The sequence below is a fragment of the Cricetulus griseus genome, chromosome 2 (assembly GCF_003668045.3).
Source record: "Cricetulus griseus strain 17A/GY chromosome 2, alternate assembly CriGri-PICRH-1.0, whole genome shotgun sequence".
Lineage (NCBI taxonomy): Eukaryota > Metazoa > Chordata > Mammalia > Rodentia > Cricetidae > Cricetulus > Cricetulus griseus.
Genome location: NC_048595.1, coordinates 291,880,523 through 291,893,755, shown reverse-complemented (window position 1 = coordinate 291,893,755; position 13,233 = coordinate 291,880,523).

The following is a 13,233-nucleotide window of genomic DNA, read 5'->3' as shown; positions in this document are numbered from 1 at the left end:
TGGTTAAGGCACGCGCCGTGCAGTGTGAGGCCCTGAGTTAGAATTCTCAGAAAACATGAGGATGTTGGGCACAGGAGTGCACAGCTGCAATCCCTGTGCTCTTGTGGCAGGATGGGAGGCAGAGGCAGATGAATCCCCACAAACTCACCTCACAGGCTCGTCTCAGATGTGCACATGCCTGGGTAGACTCATATACACCCGAACACATTCTTCACACACACACACACACACACACCACACACACACACACACACACACACGTGCACACACACAACACATTCTACACACATGCATGCGTACACACACATGAACACATTCTGTATACATACACACACATGCACGAACACACATGAACACATTCTACACACACATGCACACAGACATGCACACACACACACACCCCACACTGTACACATGTATGTATCCACTTTGCTGTATGGCTTTCCAGTGCATGTATTGATTGGAATTCACTACCTGAGAGAACACAGAATGCCAAGGGCTACTCTCAGCAGGCCTTCTGGGCTTCACTTTGTGTCCAGGGAATTTCCTACATTGTTAAGTACTTAATTTGTTACCTCTCCAGTTAGACTACCATACCACTCCATGCCTGCCCATGCTTACCAGACACTCACCAGCCTTCTTCCTCTTGAGACCAGGGAAATTGTGCTCCATTTATTTCCTTTGTGTGTGTCTTCCTTCCCTGACCTTCTCCCACAGCCAGCTCAGATGGGGTCCTTTACTTCTATAAAGGTGTGTCAGGACAGAAATATGCAGACTTAGAGTCATTTTCTCAAAGCTTCTACAAGAGGAGAACATCTGGTGGCATGTGGCCCCCATGGATTGTTTTCACTTTCCAGGGTGACCTTTCATCCCACAGTCGGCCCTAATGTGTGGCATTCACGTGTTGGCCTGTGGCAGTGGTTCAGACATAAGCAAGGAGTCCATCATTGGGCCCTGTTGCTTACCCACTGCAGCAAGAACATGTTCTCAGCCTTGATGTGCTTCCATCTTTGGTGTTCATCTCCTAAGGCTGATGGATGAGTCAGTGAGCAGATGTTTTACAAGCACTTAAAACCATGTCTGGCAAAGAGTAAGCACCACACTGCATTTATGTATGAAGCACACCACTTGGAGACCCTCAGCCTCCATACCAAAGGCTGTGTTTCCACAGACTTTGGGCACATGGAGCACACACAGGCAGCTTAGCAGAGACTGTGCAAAAAGTGATCAGTCTCCTTTGTTGATGTCACAGAAGCCCAGAGAACCTTTCTGCTCTGCTCCCTGAGTAAATGTCAAATTCTTAGAGTCATCGGGAAAATTACTTTTTTTAATAAAAGGAACAAGGGAGTATCAAATGGGTTAGACAATATTTAAAAGTGATGTAAGACAGCATCACAATTTGGAACCAAAGCCTGGTATTTCGTGATCTCCTGTTTTGTGATTCAGGTCATGCTTGTTCACACCAGACATGTGTGTGGTCATCTGTGTGCGCCAGGATATCCATCAACCGGGATGTATCAGTGATCAAAGTACGGGCACCACTGCCCTTGGTGATCCCAGCAAGAGGAGACAGTGGGGCACATGCTGGTGATCACAGAGAAAGCAGGGCTGCACAGCAAATGGCTGAGGAGAAGCTAAGAGTATGGTCTAGGGATGCCTCCCAGGAGTGTGAGTTTTGAGAGAATCATGGAGCAGATGTCTATAAGAGGAAATTAGGAGACACCCAGTCTGGGCCTGGATGGCAAACACATCATGCTGGAGCAACCAGATTCCAGACTTTTGTTGCTAATCTTTACGTTCACAGCTACAGTAGATACGGTGCATGGATGGCTGAGTTTATTCCAGCTGCCATAGCAAAAATACCCTAAGCCAGATGGTTTTTGGAAAAAGTTTATTTACCATACCTGGGGCCTTCAATGTCCAAGATCAAGTGCCAGAAGACCAGTGCCTGGTGAGAGTCACCACCTGGTAACAGAACTTCTTAATATGTAAAGCACGTGGCATAAGTCCCATTTGGGACTGACTGCTTCAAAGTCTCTCTGCGTATTGTCACGTTATGGACTATGTAGTTCCAAACTACTATGAGAGGAAGTTATTCTGGTGAGGGTTGAGTGAGGTACTGATCTGCAAATTTCATTTTTTTAGCAGCTGAATATTATTCCATTTGTGTAAATGTACCATATTTTCAGTTTTCATTCATCAGTTAACTAACATTTTTGGCTGTTTCCAATTTCTGGCTACTATGACTAGATCATCAGTGAATATGGATGACCAATTATCTATGTAGTAGAATGCAGAGTCCGTTGAGTATATGCCCAAGTGTGGTATAGACCAATAGGGTCTCAGGTAGATACATTCCTAGCTTCCTGAAGAATTACCACACTGATTTCCACAGCGGCTACAAAGTTTTGCACTACCATTAGCAATGAAGAAGTATCCCCTTACCTACAGCCTCACCAGCATGTGCTGTCACTTGTTTTACTGATCATAGTGGTTGTAAGATGACCTCTCAGAGTAGTTTTAATTTGCATTTCCCTAATGGCCAAAGTTGTTGAACACTTATTTAAATGTGCCTTGGCCATTTTTATTTCATTTTTTTGAGAACACCCTGCTTGGTTCTGTAACCCATTTTTATTTAGTCATTTTTTTCTTGATGTTCAGTATTATTTTTTAAAACTTCCTTATATATTCTAGATACCAACCTTCTATTAGATATATAATTAATTGATAAAGATTTTTCCATCCTATAGGCTGGCATTTTGTCTGAATGATGGTGTCCTTTACATCAATACACGCAGAAGGTTTTCCGTTTCATGAGGTCCCACTTATTAACTGTTTTCCTTAGTTCCTGTGCTGTCAGTGATCTGTTCAGAAATTTTTTTTCCCTATGACAATGAGTTCAGGACCATTCTGCACTTTCTCTTCAGTTAGATTCAGTGTATCTGGCTTTTTGTTAAGGTCCATGATCCATTTGCAGCTGAGTTTTGTGCAGGGTGATATAGATATGGATCTATTTTCATTCTTCTACATACAGCCATCCTGGAAAATATGCCCATGTGTGCTTGCGTGCATGCGTGCTTACGTGTGTGTGCATGTTTAATTCCTGTCTGTAGAGTAAATGTCTATATTCACAAGTTGGAAAACATCATTTTTAATCAAATCAACTCCCCTACCCACCACATAGGCATGCTGGGTAATGTTAACTAGTACCTCTACAACACTCTCAATACAGGCATTGCATGCACCAAGAAGGAAATCCAGAGACTTAGGAAGAATGCACAACAACCAGAGTTTGGATTTCTAGCACCCACATAAAAGTCAGATAGGCAGTCATGGTGGCCCACCTGTCATCCCAGTACCTAGGCAGTGGAGACAAGAGAACCTGGGTGCAACCTGACCAGCTAGACCGGCAGACTCAGTAAGCGCTAGTCTCCACTAGAGACCCTGCCTCAGTAGATAAAGTGGAGAGCAATCTAGGAAGACACCCACAGCCAACTGTGGGTTTCCATCTGTGCATGTCTACTGTGTGTATCCCTACCTGTTCAACTGTTCAAACACACACACACATATACATGCGCATACACACACACACACACACACACACACACACACACACACACACACACACACGTGAAGAGATCTATAAGTTGAAGTTGGTTATGAGCCAGTAGGAAAGTATCCCAAGTATTCTAGCTAGGACCTTTGAATGTGCAATTTACAGAGTGGTCTGGGAGCCTTCAGAATTACAGGCTCCATAGCAATGTCAAAATGTGGGTACAACGGGAGAATTTTCCCAAAGTTGCTCACCTAAACTATATAGAGAAAATCAATGTACTTAGGCAGAAAGTAATGAGGACATTCTGAAGGAAGCATTTTTGTGTGTATAGTTTACACAATGGTAGAAATTGTCTGTAGATTGTGACTCTAGTTCAAGGTCAAATTATGAAAACAAGAATCCATTAGTTTTTCTTTTTGTCCCTGAGTAATGGCTGTCTCGGGAGAAAGCTCCCCATGCTGAACTGGACATTTGCCGTTATGGAAAGCAGAGAGAATAATTTTCCCTTTATATCTCGGTGGAAATTGCTATAACTTCCTGCAGATCTTTTTTTTTTGCCTATTTTTTTTGGCCACAGTCTGTTTAAATTTTAGAACTGGTAAAAATATTGTATATGACCTTCAATCCTTTTTTGACTGTATTACTTTCAAAATTTTAGAGATGAAATTCCTTGCTTGGGTGTCCTTATACCTCCCTAGTTTGATCTTATACCTTAAGTAAACCTGAAGCCCAAGATTCTTAAACATATTTTCCCCATCTCAGCCCCACTAGTATATCTAACAGTACCTAGCTGCACCCGCCCTGGGTACCTGAGACTACTTAATAGTACTCAATATGGGTATCCACAGTATTCAATGGTATCTATCATGAATACACATCAGTTCTTAACAGTAACCATCATGGGTATCCACAGTACTTAACAACACCCACCACTTGCACATAACAGTACTCAGTAGTCACCATCTCAGGTACACAACAGTACCCAACAGCACCCAGCATGGACACTCAATAGCATCCACCACAGATACACTACAGTCCTCAACAGCAATGGCTCTACAGTATCCATGGTAACCAAAAAGATGGTGAGTATTCATAAAATGCAACCTCCCAGACTTTTCTCTCGGCATCTCTAACTGGTCCCACATCATCTGTTGCCTTACAGGGAAAGAACACTTAGCTCTGTGTAAGGCTAAACCACACAGTAATATCATTTCAAGAGGACAAATCACTTGGGTATCAGATCACCACACATATCTCTCCACACATGAAGCACTCTGTTGAGCTTTCCCTTCATGGCAGCCCTTTGCCAGCTTAGGGAGCCTTAGGCTTGCCTTGTTGGCAGAATCCTTCCTTGGGCCTGTAGAAAAGCTGGATGAAGGTTCTCAGCTGCTCTGTATTGATCCAGAGGGTCTGGTTCTTCTGCTGTAAGAGAAGGGACAACGTCACAGAGAGCATTGAGGTGAGAATCAGGTTTACCTGTGTTTCGGTGGGGGTTATCTGCCTGATTTAACTCAAGTCACGTCACCTGTGTGCACATGTGGTGTGCACTGCACTTGAGGGAGGCTGCCCAGAAGGCAGATGGAGGATTATTCTGGCCTCCCAGACACAGGGCCTAAGCTGGTCTTCAAGTTGTTTCCCTAACACTCCTAGGAACCTCCCAATAGAGAAGAACAAAGGGATTCCCCTCCCTGCCCAGACAACCTCCCATTCCTCCCCGGCTCATCTAGCCACACACCCCTTGGAACAGCATCCGAAAAGCCTCCCTCTGGAAGAAACAACAGAGGCCCTTGCAGTTCATTCGATGGGTGTTGCTAGGCTAGCATTTCCTCCGTGGATGTGAGAGAATGTGTGTGCCAATTCATCATTCAAAGGAGTCTTTTTTCTTTTTTTTTCTTTTTTGGTAAGAGCTAATGTACAAAACCTGTGAGCACAAAGAGTAGGGAGGGAGAAAGCAGTGTGTGGGAGGAGGAGGGCTGCATTCTGGAAGAGAGTTGGAGACAGCACTGCCTATGACACAGCTGGGAGAGTCAGCATAGAGTGTCATACAGAGAAAGCTGTTTCTACACGGGTGTAACAGAAGCGGGTACTTCTGATACCTTTATTTTGGATTCAATGAAATGGCAATGCAGACTCAGCTTCCCCACATCTAGCTTACATTTTAAAAAGGAAACACCGAAGGTTAGAGTTCCAAAAAAGAATGTTTCTTTAGGAGTTCGTATGAAAAAAATCTGGAAAGAAAGGTGGTGAAATCATAAGGAAATAGACCAGTTGGGGGTTCTCCTGGGAACTAGAACCAATGGGGCTTAGACAAACATCCTGACAGGTGTGTATACATAAACATGTGTGCAGAGACATATATGTATGCATACAAGAGTATATGTACCCACGTATGCATATGCAAACTCACATGTACACGCATGTGGATGTGTTTGCATACATGCACATGCATTCAAACATAATTGAATGCACACATGTATCCACACACACACATAAAGACATGTATAGGTTCAAGAATGTATGCAGCCACACGTATATATACAAATACACATATACATAAACATATATCTACAGATATATACATACATACGGACATGTTAGTATGTATTCATGTAGACAAATATGTATACATACATGCATACAAACACATGCATATGTCCACACATGCATAAACAAATGTATTGTGCCATTACATTCATTTATATATATGTATATATATGTGTGTGTGTGTGTGTGTGTGTGTGTGTGTGCGCACACACATATATACATAAACAAGTACAGAATTATGCAAGCATACATGTCTCCACATGAGCGTGCGCGCGCACATGCGCGCGCGCACACACACACACACACACACACACACACAGAAAAGACTCAGGTGGTTGCTATGTCGAGCATGAAGTCTTCAGAGCAGGAGTAGTAGCCTGGAGCTCCAGACAAGCATAGAGGCTACAGTGTGCATCTGTAGGCACCAGGAAGCAGGTTCCATCCTTAGGGGCCTCTGTTGTCACTGGTAAGACTAACCTGAGTGAATGAGGCCCACACTCGTGAGGGTCATGGCCTTGATTGACACTGACTGACTTGAAGTTCCAAGTCTTCATCTCACCATAACAGGAGTACAGTGTGACCTTTGACCCCTGATGTCATCCATCACAGGGCAGGAAGGAGAGAAGCAGGCCATTAAAGCAGTCTGCACATCTCTCGGGGGGGGGGGCGTCAGTGGAGCATTGATGCATCTTGGGAATGAGTGAGTTCCTGTGCTTCTGTAGGAAGGAGAGCTGTGAGCTCTTTATTAGATATGCAGACACTCTGCTTCTGGTCCATCAAGCTCTGTGTTCAGGGATGAGGGAACCTCCATACTTGCAAAGCACTGTCATTTGGCCTGCGCAGGCAGTGAAGAAGCTCATTCACTAAAGTCACGAACCAGGCTAAACTGTTTCATGCCAGTGACCTCATAGATGTAGCAGGTTGTAGTCACTGAGTACGGGCTTTGTTCCAGGTTAGCTGACTTTCGTAGGTGTGTAGTCTCAATCCATAGCATCTGCTCTATCCTGAGAGAGCTCAGAAGATGAGGTCACCTGCTCAGGGGCAGGTAGGATGGAGCAGATCCTATGGGGCAAAGCCAGCACTGAGCTTAAGGCAGAGACAAAGCCTCATTCTTGGAACTGCTTCTCCTCTGACTTCTCCTTCTTTCTTTGTCTTCCCTCCTCCTCATTCTTTTTCCTTCTCTTCCCTCTAAGGATCTGGCTGTATAGTCTAGGCTGGACTCAAACTCACATGGTGTGCCCCCATGCTTGGTTTTAAAATCTTTCTTTTGTAATATTTCTGTTTACTGTGTGCTTACTGCTGGCCAGGGACAGTGCTAGGGGGCATTTTTTCACACATAATCTCATATTCTCTTCACAGTGGGAAAGAGGTGAGTATGACTCTACTTGCCTTATAAATATGGGCTACAAGGCTCAAAAAAATTCTGTGTTTCTGTGTCATGCTATGCAGTAGGAAGGGGGTCCATGGGAGCCTGGACATTGTAGCCTTGTGTACAGACTGCCTCAGCATGCCTGCATATGTAAGCAGGAATTCCTCCTTGTGTGAATGTATGCAGTGGAGTCACACTTACCAACACTGAAAATACTTGTCAAAAATATTTGAAATTAGAGATTTTCTAAACACATTCTTTTGTGTAATCCAAAAATAAAATAACAGAATAAGTCATCTGAGATATTCACACCTACAGGTAAATTAAGAGACGTCCTTATATGTAACCTACACATCAAAAAAATTACAATGTATATAAAACAAGATTTAAAATCATCTAGAGGCCAATTGTGGATCTCTGTGAAAGCAAAGCCAGCCTTATCTTACATAACAAGTTCCCCAGGACAGCCAGGAATACATAGAGACCTGCCTCAAAAACCAATCTAGAATATGTGAATCACAGAATATTTAATTATGAAACTGTGGGCCCCCCACAAGTGAAGTTGGGAGAATGTTTGGGTGAAAATACCTTCAATCCTACAGGACAAAATCAGAAAATAAAAGAGCTCAGACTGCATTTTAAAAAAAGAAAAGGAAAGACAAGAAAACAAAAGAACTAGAAAATAGGGCTGGGGTAGCTGCACAGTAGTTTACTTAGCTAATGTGGGCAAGGCCCTGGGCTCAATCTCTAGCACTGTGTGTGTGTGTGTGTGTGTGTGTGTGTGTGTGTGTGTGTGTGTGTGTGTGTGTGTGTGACTCTGTGTGTGTGTCTGTGTGTGTATGTGTGTGTTCGTCTGTCAGTTTGTGTGTGTGTGTCTGTGTATATGCCTGCATGTGTGTGAGAGAGATAGAGAGGAGACAGAGAGAGGCAGAGACACTGAGACATATAGAGAGAGACAGGCAGACAGTGTTCTGTGCACCTAAAACTCTATGTAAGTAAGAGCACCACTCTGGAGACACTCCCAGGGAATCTAAAATATCCATTTTTAATGGTGTCCTCCCCTGCCTCCCTTTTCATCCAGTTTATATGTCCAAAAGTTCAAATTTTCTTGATTTCTGGTTGGTTTTTTTCCCCCGAGTTAGACTGCACTTTCTAGGTGAGACATGACAACTCTGTGATGTGTGCAGTGTTACTTTAGGCTTACTTGCTAACGGTGGCATGACCTTGCAGGGACCTCATTTAGAACACTGACATAGAAGGAGGAACTCTCACATCTAGTAAAGACTGGCAACTCCAGGCAGCATGGGCAGAATACCAAATGACTTCTAAGAGCTTTGGCCACATAAGAAGAGGTGGCTTTAGACTGTGACCAGCAGGAGACATGGAATATATCAGACCCTATGCATTTACCGACAAACCTGGTGGAAACCTTAAAAAGCAGAGTCAAGTTCTGAATACAAAAGGCAATCTTCTAAAGAGTCCTGGGCAGATCTAGAGTCCCAGGTTACTTCTGGTTGGGTTTTTCCCCCGAGTTAGACTGCACTTTCTAGGTGAGACATGACAACTCTGTGATGTTGCATGTTAGATTTGTTTAAATATGATTAAAATACAAAACAAGAAGCAGTACCCGATTTTATGGTTACTTAAGAAACATCTTTTGTCTGCTGTGCAGCCATGCTTCCTGCTGTGATGATCATGAACAAATCCTCTGAAACTGTAAGCCAGTCCCAATTAAATGGTTTCCTTCATAAGAAAAAATAAAAAAGAAATAAAGCTTGAGTGGAAGCAGATGAGATAGGATTTCATAGCATGTATGGCCCTCCTTCATAGCATGCCTATTTTATGTGTGATTTTGCCTTAGTAAACACAAGGCTTTAAGAATATTAAAAGCCAGTGTACTGCTTTGGAAGAAAAAGGATGTACCTGAGGGACATTTCGGCAAGCCCTGATGTATAGTTGATGAACATAATCAGATTTTAACTGATATATATGAAATCTATAAAATGAATCTAAGTCCTTGATGCTGTATTGCCCTCTACAAGCTGGCATAGGAGTTAGGAGGGTGAAGTAATTAGGTCCGTGGAATAGTCATAATTAGAACCCAGATAGAGCCAAAAGGGCCAACAGGAAGGTGACAGGTAAGCCATTTGCTTACCCTCCCTGGTGGACAGTGCAGGAGCCTGAGTGTCTGGTGTTCAGAGTGGTTGCTAAACATTTAATGGCTGGATTGCCCTATTACAAGTCATTGTCTTGTGCTGTCTTATGGGTTTGTGACTTTATCACATCCCTAAAACATACAATCCGTGAGTTTACTGGTCTTAGGGGAAGAGGGTTATAGAAGCTTAAGCTAAGTAGCTAAAACAAAAGCAGAACACAAAAGAGTTTCTTTCACTCTTCTTACCTGGGGATGATGTAAGAAAGTAGACTACTGGCTTTCATAGCAAGAACCTTTTGCTCTTGATTCTTCAAAAACAGTCAAAAGCTAGAAGAAAGGATTGAGTATTGTCACCACAAAGAGTGATGCATGTATTAAGTGCTGGATCTGGGTGCTCTGGTTTAACCGTGGCATAGCATGTGTGTGGTTCAAACCCACGTGACATGACATCCTATAAACAACTGGAAACACTTTTCAGGGGTCAGTTTTCAGAAGTGTTAAGAAACAGACAGAGACAAACATGGGCTCCCTGGGCCCCACCCCTTGGCCGCTGAACCTTCCCAGCCCCCTGTGACTGGTTCTATATCCACTGTCCTACACACATTCTGGACCCACCCTTCCTGACAGGCAGACACTCGTCAGCTCTTACCTCTATAGAGGGGATAATGTTAAGTTATTTCATGAAAATACCTCCCCTGTGTGTCCAGGCTGCTTTTATTGCCTACTGTTCTGTGACACCCCTACCCCACTGTGTTGTACCTGGCCACCAGTGTGGGGATTTAGGGTGGTTCTGGACACTGGCTATAGGTAGTGTTAAGTGTGTAGAGTAGAAGTTTGGAAATGATAAGTGTATTTAGAGATGGATAGTTGGACAACATTGTGGATGTGTTTAATGTCACAGTACTAGATACACAAAAAGTAGTTAAAGCCATTTGTTTCCTGTTATGCATACTCCACCATAATAAAAAAAAATACTGTTTATTTAAAATAGTGAGCTTCTTGTCTAAAAATATCACCTTTTTAAAAGGGTGAACTGATATGGATGTATTGAAAACTTATGAAATTAGGTTTTTCAATAGCTCAGTGTGATCTGAAAGGCAGATCAGACAACCCTGGGCAGTGGATATATTCAGGGTGGCTTGTTAGACTCCAGACATCCAACAGAAGATCTGAAATGTGTTGAACAGAGGTCCCCATGCCTCATGGCCTCTGCCTTGGCTTCAGTGCATTTGTGTCCCCTTGTAAACTTCATGGAAGTTATGGGGTACACCAAGATCCCATACATCCCTTCAACCTCCTCTTTCATCTGCAAACTGGGGAACTCAACAAACCATGGACTGCTTCTAGACGCAAAGCAATTGTGTGTTTTGCCTCCAAAGGCAAAAAGGAAAGTATTTATAGGAAATGTTAAGATTCACCTTAAGGTGATTATCTCACAACCCAATTGTCAATCATATGAGAGAATCATATAACAACCATATTGTTTTGCTTTGTCTTAATTATTGCTTTCTATTTTTTTTCACAAAGTAGGGGGACCATTCTGAATGCACATAGCAGCCTAAGCCTTCACAGAGGCTGCCTAATGGTGTCAGTTGAGATGACTCTGAGGTGATGATGTCTCCTGTGTTTCTCAGTGCCCTGTGTAAGGCCTTTGCATGACGGATGGAAAAGCAGCCACAGCTAATTGGTAACTATGGTATAATTGTCTCCAAGCCACTCTGTGCTTTTGCTTAAATGCATTTTTGGTTATTCAGATGAAGAAGCATATAAGGTTATGTTTGTTTATGTGCAATGGAGCAAAAACTCTTGAGTTAAGATCTCCACTGAAGAATCACAGGCCCAAAGGCAGATACTTTGAGAAGGAGACAATGAAGAGTTCATCCAGAATGTGGGAAATACTTGCTCGTCTCCAGCAGTCTCTCAAATCATTTGGTAGCCACCTTACTCAGCAGTATGTGACGTGGCTGCTTTGGCTTTTCTGCCAAGTGGACACCTGGAACAAAGGCATCCCAGACATACTTTTCTACATATTTAGGCCACAAATTACAAGCTTGGGTTTAGGCCAGGTGGATCTTTTAAAGGTGACTAACATGACATCGGAAATAAAGCCAACAAATGTCTCAGTGCAAGCAGTCTCGGCTTACCCTTCTCTGGTGACATAATTAGCCTTGTCCGACACTGTGGTGATCTTCACCTTGAATGTCCCAGGTTATGCCAGTGAATGTTGTAAGAGCAAGCACAAAGTGAAATCAGGATTTATTATGGATATTTTCAATGACATCTGACATTGCAGTGGATTTTTTTAAGCAGTAGGTATAGATTTCTACATATAAGTAATTAAAAAAGTAACTTTTAGTAGTGGTGGCTGGCTCAGGGTACAGGTATCATCGAATTTACTGAGTATTAAAGACTAAAACAATTTTGCCTACTAATGAAATGGGCAAGCTTACGTTTTCCATAAAGAATCTTAAAAAGTCTTAGCTGGCTGGGTGGTAGTGGCACATGCCTTCAGTCCCAACACTTGGGAGGCAGAAGACAGGAGGATCTCAATGAGTTCGAGGCCAGCCTGGTCTACAAAGTGGGTTGCAGGACAGCTAGGACTGTTACACAGAGAAATCCTGCCTCTAAAAACAAACAAAAAAACTTAGTTCTTAATATTTGACACTGTAGGACATAGAACATCTTCAATGGTTTTCAGACCTTATCAATATATTTGGTCATATAATTGTCAATGCTGTGAATGCCACATCATTTAAGAATATTGTACAAAATAGCAGAAATATATTTTAGGTCAATTCAATAACAGTTGGAAATTCTGTCTTATTCCCAAGCCAAAATTCATTTCAAAAGTTTTGGTGAAATTCAAGTCAGCAACTCATGAAGCAGCTTTAAAAATCCAACCCTTAAACCAATCTACTACAAAGATAGACTAGTTGTTCCTTACACCAAAGAAGGAATAACAGAGTATTGAAAGTCTGCATGTCCCCAATGAAACCATTATGTTTCTATAAAGCAGAAAACCTGATGCAAAACGAAGACACTACAATTCCTATCACACTGAAGTCTCCAACCCCCAACAAGGAATTCCTAGCAGCCTTTGTGGGCACTGCATGGTATGCTGACATGCTCAGTGGAAAGTGCTCACCATGTGTGTCCAGAACGGAGGCTATAGGGTAAGACTAGTCTGGACACTGTTTTAATGCAGCACACCTCCCATTACCCTGCCAAGTGTGCTTCCCCTCTTGCTCCATCGCTTCTTTGCCCTTCTGACATATTTAATAATAGAAACTCAGAGACAGAGAGCCTTGCTTTCTCCTTTTTAAAACTCATCATCTTCCAAAGCCAATGCCAGACATCAGAAAAACTTGCCCAACCCCAGCTGCAGACTTACATTCTTGATTGCCCATCTAATTCTGGCCAAATGAGACAAGAATCGACTTGCCCACCTGTGCCCTGAATCACACTTTACTTACTTTTGAGAAGAACAGAAAGGAATCAATTCCTAGATGAAGGAACCATTCGGACAGTTTTTGAGACTGAACTGTCAAATCTGACAGTGTTTCTTTTTCTCTTATAACTACCATTGATCCCTAATATACTTGAGGAGGT